This window comes from Cupressus sempervirens, chromosome 3 (genome assembly GCF_028749045.1).
Source record: "Cupressus sempervirens isolate cs-2001-9-10 chromosome 3, ASM2874904v1, whole genome shotgun sequence".
NCBI classification, from domain to species: Eukaryota; Viridiplantae; Streptophyta; class Pinopsida; order Cupressales; family Cupressaceae; genus Cupressus; species Cupressus sempervirens.
The window spans coordinates 8,873,271-8,888,516 of record NC_143120.1 but is presented as its reverse complement, the minus strand read 5'-3'; positions in this window follow the sequence as shown (position 1 = coordinate 8,888,516).

Sequence of the window (15,246 nt, the reverse complement as noted above, 5' to 3'; positions counted from 1 at the left end):
TTTGTCCCTTGCTCATTGTTTGAAGATGTTTGTTTGAAATTCTTGGTTATTGTCTTGCATGCCTAGTTCATGATTCAGAATTTATCACACCTAGTTGGATATTTGAAACAAATTAAATCTTAGTTCCTGAGTTGAGACTTTATGATCAAACTGCTTTGCTATCCTATTATTTCCAGTCTCCCTAGGTTGATCTAGTTCATATTATGGTACTTAACTTGTTTCTAGAAGCTTGTTTACACCTTGGGTTATTGTGCTTTGACCCCTTGAATTAGTGATCTTTGATTTCATAAGTGACCTTGTTTAGAGTCGGTGAGTTAGAGAGCATTCTTGTTGAGAAAAATATACCTTTGGATTCTTTGATATTATGCTTGGAGATTCTTAGTAATCTCTTGTCCATCCACTTTCATAAAAAAAAAAAATTTAATTATTTAAAAATTGAGTAAATCATCCTCCTAGTCCATATGTTCTAGGGTATTCACCTAAAGTTGTGGGCACCTCTATGGTAGTGTTGGTTTATGCCTATTGCAAAATTCTATGTTATCACATCTCTTTTGGACAAGTGAGTGCTTTTACTATCCTAGTTTAGTGCCAATGTTTCTTAGGGTTATCCTATCACCTAGTACCTTTTCTTTCATGCAAGTTACAACAAGATATCAAGTAGAAAGTGATCTCAAGTCATCTATAAACAATCACCTTTAGTTCAAACTTGTCAAAGACGTAAGTGAAAAGAAACTATGTTCATTCATTCACTTGAGAGTATTCTAGAAGCTTTGTTTGACCCTAGCAATGACCTTATTAAGTTGAGTACACCCTTAGTATCACCTCACTTGGATATGGATATGAATTTTACAATGGCTCCACAAAAGAAGAATCAAAGTGGTGAATACTATGTTGACCTTTTGAGTGGTGATCCCCCTCATGAAAATAGATGAACCTCACCCTATATTAAGGATAGATATTTGGATGCAAACCAAAGGGATGAGAAAGATAAGAATTATACCTATCAAGAAGAGAAATCCCAATATGATAATCAAATTAGTGAGCCTTCTAGTGCTCGTGTGAATGCAACATTTACTAGTAAGTAGTTTAGATAGTCAAGACCATGTATACCACTCATGATACCTTTAGGTTATGCAAGTGGCTTGAGCATGAGAGAAAATCCCTTCTAGAAGAACAAGCTAAGAAGGAAGAAAGGAAAGTTATGATTGAGATAGAAATGAAAGCCCGTCAAGAAGCACAAGACCTTCTCATGGCTCCGCTAATTGATAATAAATTCAAAATGTGCACATTGGTAGTGGAAATAACTCTGCTCCATCCACTCCTCCTAACACTTCATGAAGTGGAAGACACTGAAGAACATCTTCACAATCTTCTAGCCCGAGAGGAAAGAGAGCTTGAAGATATGATTATTATAGGAGACCAACACCTCCTAGAGTTTCAAGACAAACTTCACAATAAGCTCATCACGGTTCACAATATGCAAGTGGTAACTAAAACTTTGACCACAATTCTTATGATTTTATTGCTATGCAACAAGACCCACATTTTCAGCAACATATGGAAGCATATATGGACCAAAATAGAGATGCATGCTTTTAACATTTAATCAATAAGGGTGCTAAGGTCCCTTACAAATTTGATGTAGAAAAATAGATCCAAAATCATGATCCCTCTATGAAAGAAGAAATTGACCAATTGAAGAAACATCTAAAGTAAATATTGGCACCCAAGAGTTCTTTTTCATTTGAATCAGTTTGTCCTAATCCTTTTGATAAGAGTGTTGACATGAAATATTTTCCTATAAAAATTGATATCCCCCAATATGAAAAATATGATGAAAATGGGGATCCGAATGATCATGTGTGTCAGTTCTATACTATGAGTTTTGAGTTTCATCATGAGAACTCATACCTTATGAAATTATTTCAAAGGAGTCTTAAGGGTCAAGCAATGGAATGGTTTACCAATATAACTCCTCTTATTAAGACATTCCTTAAGCTAATTCAAAGATTTTTTCAACACTTTGCATACAATCTTTCATGATTTGTCTCACTATTGGACTTATGTCACACAAAGCAAAATCAAGGAGAATCCTTTGTTACTTTCTTACAAAGATGGAGATAAAAATGCTCTTGCTATTCTAGGACTATTCTCGAGAAAGAAAAGATTGAAATACTCATTAGTAACCTGGTTCTTGAGATGAAGTACAAAGTTAAGAAGATGGTTTTTGAGTCCTTTGATACCATGGTTGAAGCTGCTTTTAGAATTGAGGATGTTTTGAGAGAGCAAGGTATTTTGACAAAAAATGTAAACAACAACAACAATGGTCAGAATAACAACAACAATAACAAGGATAAAGGAAAGAACACATATTGGAATAAGAAAAAACAAGTGGTTAATGATGGAGTTGTGGATTCCTCTAAGCCTAAAGACCAAGTTGATCTCCATTTGGGTAGTGCCAATCAATAAAGTAATAAGCTAAGATATCAAGAAAGGCCTAAAAAAGAGAAACATAACTTTACAAAATTGGGTGAGTCATAAAGAGATATTCATGAAGCTCCTTGCTCATAATATCATGCACCCTTATGATGCCATAAAGTTTCTCATACCTAAATTTAAGCCATGATGGTGGGATGAGAAGGCCTATTGTAAACTTCACAATGGAATTGGACATGATATTCAAAGTTCTAGGAGATTTAAGCATATCATTCAATATCTTATTGAGAATGGAAAACTTGAAATAGATGGATTAAATACCAATGATTATCAAATCAATAAATACTTTGCAAATCCTCCTATTTTAATGCCTCCTATCCTAGGGAAACCACTTATTCTATATATTTCAATGACAGAGTCTTCCTTGGGGGTATTATTAGCTCAACTAGATGAACATGTGAAAGAAAGAGCAATATACTACACTAGTCATACTCTTGTTTCATATGAGGTTAATTACACTACTATTGAGAAAACTTGCCTCGCAATTGTGTTTGCTTCCCAAAAGTTGTAACATTATATGCTTGCACACACTATACTCCTCATAGAAAAAATTGATCCACTTAAGTTTACTAGGTAAGGCTACCCTCATAGGTAGACTTGCTAAATTGATGATGATCCTTGCAGAGTTTGATATAGAGTATGTTGTGCGTAGAGAAATCAAAAGGTAAGCCATAGTAGATCAATTGGCTGATTTCCCACTACAAGATGATGCACCTATTCAAGTTGATTTCCTAGATGAAAACCTCATGTATATGATTGAAAGAACATGGAAGATGTTCTTTGATTGATCCTTTATGCAAAATGGTTCCAGAGCTAGTGTGTTGTTTGTTTCTCCTCATGGGTACATGATTCCTAAATCTTACAAGTTATTATTTCCATTTACAAATAATATTGTTGAGTATGAAGCTTTAACAAATGGACTTAAGATGGCTATAGAATGGAGAATTATATAGTTGCACATCTATGGGGATTCACAACTGATAATTAGCCAAGTCAATGACAATTATTTAACAAAAAATGAGAAATTGGTACCTTACAAGAAAATGGTTGATTCCTTGAGATGCTACTTCACATTTGTCTCATTTCAAAAAATCCCTAGAGTAGAAGAAAAAGTAGCTAATGCTATGGCTACACTTGCTTCACTTCTTCAATTAGAGCAACATGAATCAAGATTTGAATTCTTGGTGAAAGAGCTACATCACCCTATCTATGATTCCCAAGTGTAGACACCTAAAAACCTTTAGAAAATAAAGTATTTTTATTTTCTGAAAAATTTCTAATGACATCATCATTTATTAATTAATTAATTTATTTTTATGCCATTAAATCCCTTTATCTTAATTAAAAATATTTAATTAAGGAATCCCTCCCAAAAATGTTTAAATATTATTTAAACATTATTTCCTTATTTATTAATTATTTAATTAATAAATTGACCAAAATACCCAAAATAAATAAAAAATTTATTTTTTTTCCCAAAAGTTGGCCAATTTCCTTAAGACCAATAACCTCTTCCAAAATCTTCTAATCCTTCTTTAATTTCGATTAAAGGTTAATCCCATCATTTCCTACCCCTAATCCCAACTCAAAATATTTAAGATTAAATATTAATCCTCATGTTTATTAAAAAAGTTTTAATAAATATCTCCTCAACCCAAACCCTTGAAATAAATAAAATTTTATTTATTTCCTAAAAATCTAATTTATCCTCATCCTAAGAAGTTCTAGACTCTTCTAGAAAGTCTTCATCCTCATCCTAGGAAATTCTAGACTATTCTAGAAAGTCTTTATCCTCATCCAAAGTCTAGACTCTTTTAGAAGATGTCTTTAAACCTAATCGTAATCCCTTCCTAACCTTGTCACATTCCCTAAACATGGGTTAAAACTTACTAACCCAAGCCAAAGTTAATAAATATCTCCTCCTTCACCCACCCTTATTAAATGCCATCCACTTGCCTATCCCTAAGCTAATCCTAAACCATCCTAATCCATCCTCTAATCATTTGAACAATCCTAAGCAAGCTTAAAACCTTCCTAATCAAGTCCAAGTCAAAATTTCTCTCATCACCCTCAAAATATCTCAACCATAAAACTTTATGAAGCCCACTAGGCCATAAATGACTCTTCCAAGCCCTTTTATTGCTCTTACAAGTCATTATGAGGGTCTTTATGAAGATTTTATCCCTTAAGCCTCCTTTGTTGACTCATCCTTCCCCTTTCTTCCATCGTCTCACCATGTGACATGTGTCACTCCTTGATTGGCTGTAAGAAACTACAATCCATGTGCTCTCCTCTCATGCAATCTGAGCCCTCCATGAGCTTTTTCCCATCCTTGCATCTTAGCCCTTAATCCCTCAAGCCTCTTGCCTATAAATTGGATCCTTCCCCTTTGAAAAATAACACAATCCATGAAGTAAAGTCATAATGCCATTTTAAGAAGCCATTTTACATCAAAACCATATACTCACACCCATAATCCAACTCCATTTGAAGCCCTTTTTGAAGCATAAAGCTTGAGCATACATCCTATCTATTTAGACAAAGCTACTCAACAAGAGAGCTTCTCATTGAGAGAGCCCATTAATGGCTCATATTCTCAATTGAGAGCTCATCTTAGTCTATCTTGAAGTTTATGAATTTTATTTAATTTGTAGAAGCTTTATTTAAATTTGGTTTCTATTAGCATACTAACATTGCTCATATACATTTTGGCACGCCCGGTGGGACCCCGCATGGGTCATCTTCATTAGCTTTTTAAGTCAAGTTTTGTATGTCATTTGCTGATTTTGGCTAATTTTTCTTGTTTTTGTGATTGGTAAGATTGTATAAATTTGTTTTGTAGGTCCACATGAGCATGAAGAAGACAAAGGAACTCATAGTCTATCTTATAGTATTTGCAGATTTTTCAAGCTTATAGGTGGACAAAGCACTTGGAATTCTTCTTCCTCTTGTTGTCTATATTCTTCTTATTCCATCTACTTCTTCTTCTTCTTCTTGTGGGAGATCTTGGCCATTTTTTTTTTTAGAAAGCAAAATCATACACACTTCTTTTTAGTGCTTAAAATGAACCCCCAAATCATACTTAAATCCATTAAAAAAATTAAAAATTTGCAAAAAAGAAAAAATCTTTTAACAAGTGAAACTAAACCAATCTAATCATTTGCATCCTTGCAACATCAAGGTTTTAGATACATTCATGCAAAGTTAGGAACACTTCATTTTTGGGAATTTAAAAAGAACTTCAAGTTTCCATTTCAAAAGGTTCAAAATCAACACTAAGTGCACACTAAAATCTAAATCAAACTCAAAGCATCAATCAAGGATAAAATGAACCTCATTTGCAAATATGTTAAAGTTCTTTTAAAAATCTCATGAAAACTAAGAGTCCTAAATGGTTGCCAAAATTGTCCTAAAAAGCTTTGTTATTTGTTCCAAACAAATGTCTTGTTGCAAAATCTTGAATGTTTCTTAGGTTTTTCATGCATCAAAACAATCTAGGAATATCATTTTTGGGCTTAAAACATGCAAATTAGAACACAAAATCTTGAATGAAAAGCAAAGTCCAAAGAGTCATTTTCACTTTTGAGTCCAAAAATAATCTTGAATGATCTAAGGTTAAAACAAAGCACTTCAAAGTTCTTAAAACAACACACAAAATCTCAATCTTGAATGCTCAAAGGAAAAAAATTGAATGTTTAATCACTTTTCTTTGAATGCATGTTGCTAAAATCACTCTTGAGTGCCATGGATTAAAATCAAAGTTTGTTTTTTTTATGAATGCATGATTAAAACAAAAAATCCAATCTTGAATGCCATAGATCAAATAATCATCTTTTGGAGCATAAAAGGAATCTACATTTTTGTAATATTTTAAGTTATAAAAACAAATAAAAATGCTTTGAGTGAGTTTGTTGTTGGACTCACCCTCTTTAATCACCCATCAATTTAACCATTGGTTGCAATCTCAGTGCCATCTATGGGGATGGGTCCACCTAAGAGGGTGTTAAGTGCTCCACGCAAATCAAACTCCACTCACTTGGGTTTTTAGTGGTTTTTCTAAGTTAGAAAATTCCTTGAATGTGCATTAATCTCGCTCACACTTCATTTGGGCATAAAAATTGGACAAATATTGACATGGAGGGCCTCTGGGCGTGCACTTGGCAATCGAGTTTCACACATCTTTGTTTTGGGCTTAAAATAAACTCACACTCAATCTTGAATGCCTAAAAATCAATGAACATCGCATGGTTTTGACGCATTTTCAATGGCGCTCGCATTTCTTATGTTGACGATCTCTTGACTTTCATTATGCTAATGACGCTGTCAAATTGGAATGAACATTGTATGCCATAATCACAAGTGTCTTCAATCATAGCTTACAAAATTTAAATCATCAATTGGAATGAACGCGTATCTTTTAAAGCCCAAGATCATGTACGTGGTCTTGTTTTACACTTTTTAGGAGGCCTGCTTGGGGATTTCATCACCCCTTGGGATGACCTCAACTCCAGCATTCTGGTGGAGTATAAAGATCAGGAGGTGAATCCAAAGACACCTCTCTTGGGATCAAAATTTTGTCACTCAGGCTAAGCCTCAAGGAACTTTATACCCTTGAGAAGTGAAAGAGGAGAAGTGGGTTACTGCTCCTCTCGGCTGTATGACATCTTTTTGGTTTCATCTATGGATTTGGGCCTCATGTACCTTGCGTATATCAAGGAATCCCTAGCTAAACCAAATTTCATCCTTGTAGAAAGCTTCTTAGGATGTTGGTGTGTTTGACGTGCTTGCTGAAAACTTTTGTCTGCTTGTTTGTTCATAGCTTTTGAATGAATGTTTGCCAATTTTTGTCAAAATCCCAGAAAAGCAAAAATCTCCCAGCTCACGGGATACTTAGCGTAGTCACTACCTTATCAAAAAATTATCCAAGCTCCCCCGCTGCAACCAAATCTATCTAGTTCCTTGCTTTAGAACAATCACAAATCCAAAGTCTCTCCAAATCATCCCCCCCTAGCCAGCTAGAAACCCAATCCAAAATCACACCCAAGCCTTTAGAGAGTTGTTGTCATTCTACTAGAATTTTTTATCCAATCAATTTGACCAATCCACCAGCCTCACCATGGTTATCCTTTTGACATAGCCTTGTCTAGGGTAATCTAGCTTTGTCACCTGTTATCCCTCATCACCTTGAGCTAAAGGTTGGGATCCACAAGTGATCAATCTCGTGTCATGCCCATAGGATCATTAGTCTATTCTTAGGTTGACACAATCTCCACCAATCCAACACATAGGAAAGCAAAACTCTCACTTTTTGATAGCATGCCCTTGAAGTCTTCCATCCACAGGAAAGCCAAAAATCTCCAGCCAATCCTCCTTAGGTATGTCATGCAACTTTGACTCTCCTTAGGAAATCTTTCTTTAGCCAATCCAAAATCTGTGCTTAATCCAAATCCAACCATGAGCTTCCATGTTCATCCATATGCAAGGCCCCATCCCCATCCGACTCATCATCAAAACATGAAATCCCAAACCTATCATGATGTGTTCGGTCGTATTGTCCTTGCTCCTGCCACCTCCTATTCCAATGATGATGAAAATCTTGTTGACTATGACAGGTATATTGAAAGCCTTAGAAACATTCCCCAAAGCATCCCACAAAATCCAAGAGTTATTCCAAACTATCTAGTCATGCCATCTGATATCCCAGCTTCTCCACCATCACCCAATCAACCAAGCTTCCAATCTTCCACCCTCATCACACCAGCTATTCCTATCAATCCACCACCTCCACCTCCGACACATGAGTCTCCAAGGAATCTCCTAGAGGAAATACAAGAAAAGTTGCCTCCAACAGTCGATAAGCCATGTCATCTAATCCAACCATATGAAGTAGTCAGTAATGAATCTTCCCCATCTATAATATCACCTCCATCTCCCATAGCTATCATCCCCATACCACCCATCGAATCGCTCTAAATCCCATCCACATCTCCTCCTCCAAGCATTATCCAAATCCCATATAATGAACATCATGCATCCACTCCCATCCATTCCTGTCAAGATCTTGTCCAAAAGAATGTTGAAATATCCTCTGACAAAATAGCAGATCCCGCCATCCCACTTATTCCCCTACATGATCCACTTTTACCACCCCCTCCATATCTAAATCCTACCATCTTACTTACTCCATCTCAAGATCCCTTTCCCTCATCCCACCCAACTCAAGATCCTATCCTCCCATCTCCTCTACTTCATGATCATACATCTCCCATAATCCATGATGATAGATCCATCGAAGAAGAACTAATTATCATATCCAAAGCTCCAACTCCTTCAGCTAGTAATGGACTCACATCTTGTGTTCCAAATAATGAACATCATATTGAAAAAAGAAATGAAAATGTATTTCTAGATGTTGGTATCCCCACTATTCCTACATGGTCCCAAGTCCTTCCATCTCCACCCCAAAGTTCCCATCCATCTTATTCTGCATCTATTTTGGGCCCTCATCCTACTCCTTATCTCCAACCCTCCATTTTTGGTCCATATATCCCTTATCTAAATCCCACACCCTTTCCATCCATTTTGGGTCCTTACATACCTAATATGAATCCTTTATCCCCTCCATCTATTTGGGGTCCATATCCTTCCTTCCCTCCATCCATTTTGGGCAATTATATCCATCCATATCCTATGTTCCAATCTATGATTCCATCCCCTCAAATCCACTAGCTAGATCATCAAAGGCACTCACCCTTGACTCCCTTCCAACCTTTAAACCCTATCACTCCATCAATTATCCCTCCATCTCCTCCATGCTCTTGTTCCCATCCCATGGCTAATAGAAGAATATTGGATGCCAAAATACAAAAGAATAAATCCAAAAATCCACAAAAATCCAAGTCTCAACATGTCTGTTCTAAAATACATGTTCAAAATAAGAAACATTTAATCCCAATCAAAGAAAAAATCAAGAGGCCACAAAAGCCCAAGCTAAAAAAGTCAAAAATCATGTGGATACCCAAGATGCTCATAAAAGAAATGCATCTCAAAGAAAAATCTCAATTGGCATCCATTCATGCTACTCAAAAAGCCTCATCCATCCATCCTTCATCCAAATCCCCATATAAGCATCCTTCATCCCCCCAATCCACTTTTAGTCCATATGCTTCTTATCCTAAATTTCCCATCCTCTATCTTCCAACTCTACTTTTAGTCCTTATCTTTCTCTTCCTCCATTTTGTCCTCAACCTTGCTCAAAACCATCTTTCCCACTACTTTATCACCTCTCAAGGTGTGTGCCAATGATGATCTTTCCATTTTCCTCATCCATTTACCCACAAGCCTTATGTCTTCGCATCCATTATCTGTCAAACTCCCACCCACCATTCCACTTGTTCAATCCAATCCTTTTTCATCCATCCTACCAACATCTATGAGCCAAAAATAGTTGAAGAAAGCCAAATCATTCTAGCTAAGTCCAAAGTCAAAAAGTCAAAAAAAAAAATAATAAAGAAAAATAAAGCATCCACTGGTGAAAACTTTGCAATTCAAGCACCTTGGACAAGTACCATGATGAAAACTTGGCAAACAAGCATCATGCGTAATCTCGCCATCCCCAGCTTAGCCTATCACCCTCGTGCTTTTGGTCATCTCTTGACATCCAACTCCATCTTCCAATCTATCAACCTATCCTCCACCCTCCATCTTCCATCTCACACCACCCACTTATCTCCTGCAGCTTCAACCAACCTTCCCAGCTATCATCCATCTCCGTAGCCCCTTCAGCTTTTTCCATCCTAGCTTCAATCCTATCACATCCATCATAAGACCTCCTTCTGCATGTTATCTTCTGATTGGGGGCACTATATTCCTTGGAGATCTTATCTTGTCCATCCTCCCTTGTCATTGGTATCTAGCTCTAGGCTATCCTCATGCAAACCCAATGTCATCTCTTTATATCCATCATAATCCTAGCTATCTACCATCCTATCCAGCCATCTCATCCTGCTCCTCTAGCTATCCTTGGTCACAAAATATCTCATCATCATTGGATGCATCCTGCCAAATCCATATCTTTCGCTATCACCCCACCCTTAGCTTTCGCATCTTGCACAACATCGAACCATCTCGCTATCCTATCATCCTAAGCTCTTGCCCGCTTGTAAGTATCTTGGTCAGCTTCAGCTTGTAAATATCTTGGTCTGTCAGCTTGTCCATCCTCTTTAGCTTAGTACCATTGTATCTATCTAGCTTTTGTGTCAGTTCATCCTTGATCAGCATCTTGTACACATCGCACAAATCTTGGTTAGCTATTCCAATGCATCCTTTAGCTAGATTTCCTATCACCAAAGTGTTATCTTTCTTAGTTCAGCTTGCCAGACACATCACTCATCCAAATCCACTAGCTTAGGTGCTCTCCGATAGATCCTTGTAGGATATAGCTTTCCTCATGTCTGATCTTGGTCTGTTAGTACCTCGTCCTACCCATCTCGTTGGCAAACGGTTCTTTTTTGGATTTTTGCTTTCTTTTGATTTGGAATCTTCCCTTTTGGGTCTTGAAGTATCTTTTCCAAACAATCTTTTTGTTCCCTCCTCAAATTTTCCACGATCTTCCATATCATGGTATTCTATGAATGGGGCAATCAAAGCGTAAGGTCTTGATCATATCTTTTGCTTATTTTTCTTTTCTACTTGTGGGTTACCCAGTGTTAGTTCCATGCTGCTTCCTCTAGGATTCATGTGTGATGCTGGGGCAATACTTGCGTGTTTTTTTTGAGTCAGTTCGTCAATCCTTTGGATGGTTGGTGAAAAGGCTTTGATGTTCTTGGTAACCTTGGCAATTAACCAATAGTTCTATAGCAAATCTAGTGCTCAACTACATGGTGGTACTTCTCTTTGAAGTATCCCCCCGCTCAAAAAGCTTCAATGGTTTTCCTTCATCTCCATTATCCCCCATCCATATCCAACATCCGTCTCTCCTACCCCAGCTTATGCATCAGTATCTCTTTGAATCACTCATCACTCTTAGCTTTAGGGATCCACAATCCTAGTCTTATGGATCCACCAATCCAAATCAATCCACCAAGCCTCATCTTTCGAGATCCACAATCCTAGTCCTAGGGATCTTCGAAACCCATCTTCCACCAATCTGACTCTTTGAAATCCTATTGCATCAGCTTTATAATCCTCTCATCCATCTCCCTATCCTAGATTCCTTTTTATAGCACTCCGCTCCTTGATCCTCCACCTTCCCTAAAGTCTTAAGCTTGCTTCCTCTTATGCATCTGATTCTCCTTTATCATTCTCCCATAGTGAGAGTTTGAGCTAATTCAGCCCCTTCTCTTTGCCAATCTGAGTTTCCTTGCTCATCCAAGATTCTTGTACTTTTCAAGAAGCCATCGAGCCTCGCTTTCTCTCCCCACTGCCTTCTTGAAGGGGCATCTTGCAGTCCATTCTCTCCTCTTCTGCTCTAGCCTTGGGCATCTTATTTTCTTATCTTTGATGCCATGCCACTTGTGGCATCACATCAAAGAGGGGCAAAATGTAGACACCTAAAAACCTTTAGAAAATAAAGTATTTTTATTTTCTGAAAAATTTCTGATGACATCATCATTTATTAATTAATTAATTTATTTTTATGCCATTAAATCCCTTTATCTTAATTAAAAATATTTAATTAAGGAATCCCTCCCAAAAATGTTTAAATCTTATTTAAACATTATTTCCTTATTTATTAATTATTTAATTAATAAATTGACCAAAATACCCAAAATAAATAATTTTTTTTTTTTTTTTTTTCCAAAAGTTGCCCAATTTCCTTAAGACCAATAACCTCTTCCAAAATCTTCTAATCCTTCTTTAATTTCGATTAAAGGCTAATCCCATCATTTCCTACCCCTAATCCCAACTCAAAATATTTAAGATTAAATATTAATCCTCATGTTTATTAAAAAAAGTTTTAATAAATATCTCCTCAACCCAAACCCTTGAAATAAATAAATTTTTATTTATTTCCTAAAAATCTAATTTATCCTCATCCTAAGAAGTTCTAGACTCTTCTAGAAAGTCTTCATCCTCATCCTAGGAAATTCTAGACTATTCTAGAAAGTCTTTATCCTCATCCAAAGTCTAGACTCTTCTAGAAGATTTCTTTAAACCTAATCCTAATCCCTTCCTAACCTTGTCACATTCCCTAAACATGGGTTAAAACTTACTAACCCAAGCCAAAGTTAACAAATATCTCCTCCTTCACCCACCCTCATTAAATGCCATCCACTTGCCTATCCCTAAGCTAATCCTAAACCATCCTAATCCATCCTCTAATCATTTGCACAAGCCTAAGCAAGCTTAAAACCTTCCTAATCAAGTCCAAGTCAAAATTTCTCTCATCACCCTCAAAATATCTCAACCATAAAATTTTATGAAGCCCACTAGGCCATAAATGACTCTTCCAAGCCCTTTTATTGCTCTTACAAGTCATTATGAGGGTCTTTATGAAGATTTTATCCCTTGAGCCTCCTTTGTTGACTCATCCTTCCCCTTTCCTCCATCCTCTCACCATGTGACATGTGTCACTCCTTGATTGGCTGTAAGAAAGAACAATCCATGTGCTCTCCTCTCATGCAATCTGAGCCCTCCATGAGCTTTTTCCCATCCTTGCATCTTAGCCCTTAATCCCTCAAGCCTCTTGCCTATAAATTGGATCCTTCCCCTTTGCAAAATAACACAATCCATGAAGTAAAGTCATAATGCCATTTTGAGAAGCCATTTTACATCAAAACCATATACTCACACCCATAATCCAACTCCATTTGAAGCCCTTTTTGAAGCATAAAGCTTGAGCATACATCCTATCTATTTAGACAAAGCTACTCAACAAGAGAGCTTCTCATTGAGAGAGCCCATTAATGGCTCATATTCTTAATTGAGAGCTCATCTTAGTCTATCTTGAAGTTTATGAATTTTATTTAATTTGTAGAAGCTTTATTTAAATTTGGTTTCTATTAGCATACTAACATTTCTCATATACACCAAGAAAGTCATGTTATTTGTACCCTTGTTCGTTGTGAGTCATTCTGATACAGTACCATTTATTCATACCTTTAACTAATCTAAATGCAGAAACCTTATTTGAAATGCCTCTCACCAATCCCTTATCTTTAGAGATTTGTATAGGAAGGGTCTAGATGGAACACTTCTTAGATGCTTAGAAAAGGAAGAATCTAATCAAGCATTAGTTGACATCCATGAGGGCATCTATGGGGGATATTTGTATGGTCTTTCCATGGATTGAAGGTTTCTTAGGGTGGGGTACTACTAGCCCATGATGCAGTAGCTTTTGCAAAGTCATATGAAAACTATTAAAAACATGGTAACTCGATACATGCTACAGGCAGGGAACTCATTCCTTGTATCTCTCATTGTCTATTTCAGCATTGGGCCTTTGATCTTGTTGGGAAGATTCATCTTTAACTCATCATGTGGACACAAGTTTATTATCACTTCTACTGATTACTTCACTAAATGGGTAGAAGGTCTCCCTCTTTCTCTTGGCTCGTGCTAGACAGTTTCTCTATTTATTTTGAATCATATTATCTGTAGATATGGAGTTCCTTCTGAGATTATCATTGACAATGGAGGATAATTTAAAAATAAGGACCTTAAACAACTTTGTAAGAAATTCAAGATAAAACAACATTGGTCCTCCATTTACTTCTTACAAGGAAATGGTCAAGTAGAAGCATCAAATAATACCATTCTCAAAATCTTACATAGAATAGTTCATAAGAATGGTAGAGATTGACACTTACAGATAAATCTAGCTTTGTGGGCCTATAGAATGAGTATTTGTACTCCTAGTAGGGCTACTCCTTTTTCCCTTACATATGGTGCTAAAGAAGTGTTACCTTTAGAGGTTGAGATTCCTTCACTCAGAGTTTCCCTCAAAGGTCTAGTTATAGATGAAGACTACCATGCCATGAGACTTCAAGAGTTAGAACTTCTTGATGAGAAATGCCAAGCATCATTTGACCATATAAGGGTCTATCAAAAGTGCATGCCAAAAGCATTCAACAAAAAGGTTCACCCTAGAGAATTTTAGGCGGGAGATCTTTTCCTACATGAAAATCCTAAGAATCAATAAAATAGAGATCAAAAGGGTAAATTTTAACCTAATTGACTTGGACCTTACATTATTATGGCAACTTCTAGGTCTGGTCCTTATTTATTGTCTATAGCAAATGGAGAGAAGCTCCTTGATCCTATCAATGTCTTGCACCTAAAGAAGTTCTATCCATGATGACCATTTTGTTTGGGGGCATCTTTATACATATTTATTGATCCTAAAAAGATACAAAAAATGATATATTTCAAAAATCCAAAAAAATGATATACTATCAAAATTCTAAAAATTGGAAAATGTCCTAAAAAAATGATTATCTTAGTAATAAGCGTTTTGATGTATCTCCAAAAAAATTATATAATCAAAAAATAAATAAATATAATAATACAAGTGGTGATAACCTAGAAACTAGTGCTACTTGAGGCCTTTGCACCCCTATTTCTTAGCATGTGTCCTCGACACATGGCCTTTCTCCATCATGCTTTGTCCTTGTTGCCTTGGTTTGGAATTGTTCTTTGTCTAGGGGGCATAACTATGTTATCTTTGGTCTCATGGCTACGTTAGTCTTTAGGACACCTCCCAAATGGTGTTTTTCAACACCAACCCAACTATATTTTTTAATACAACCC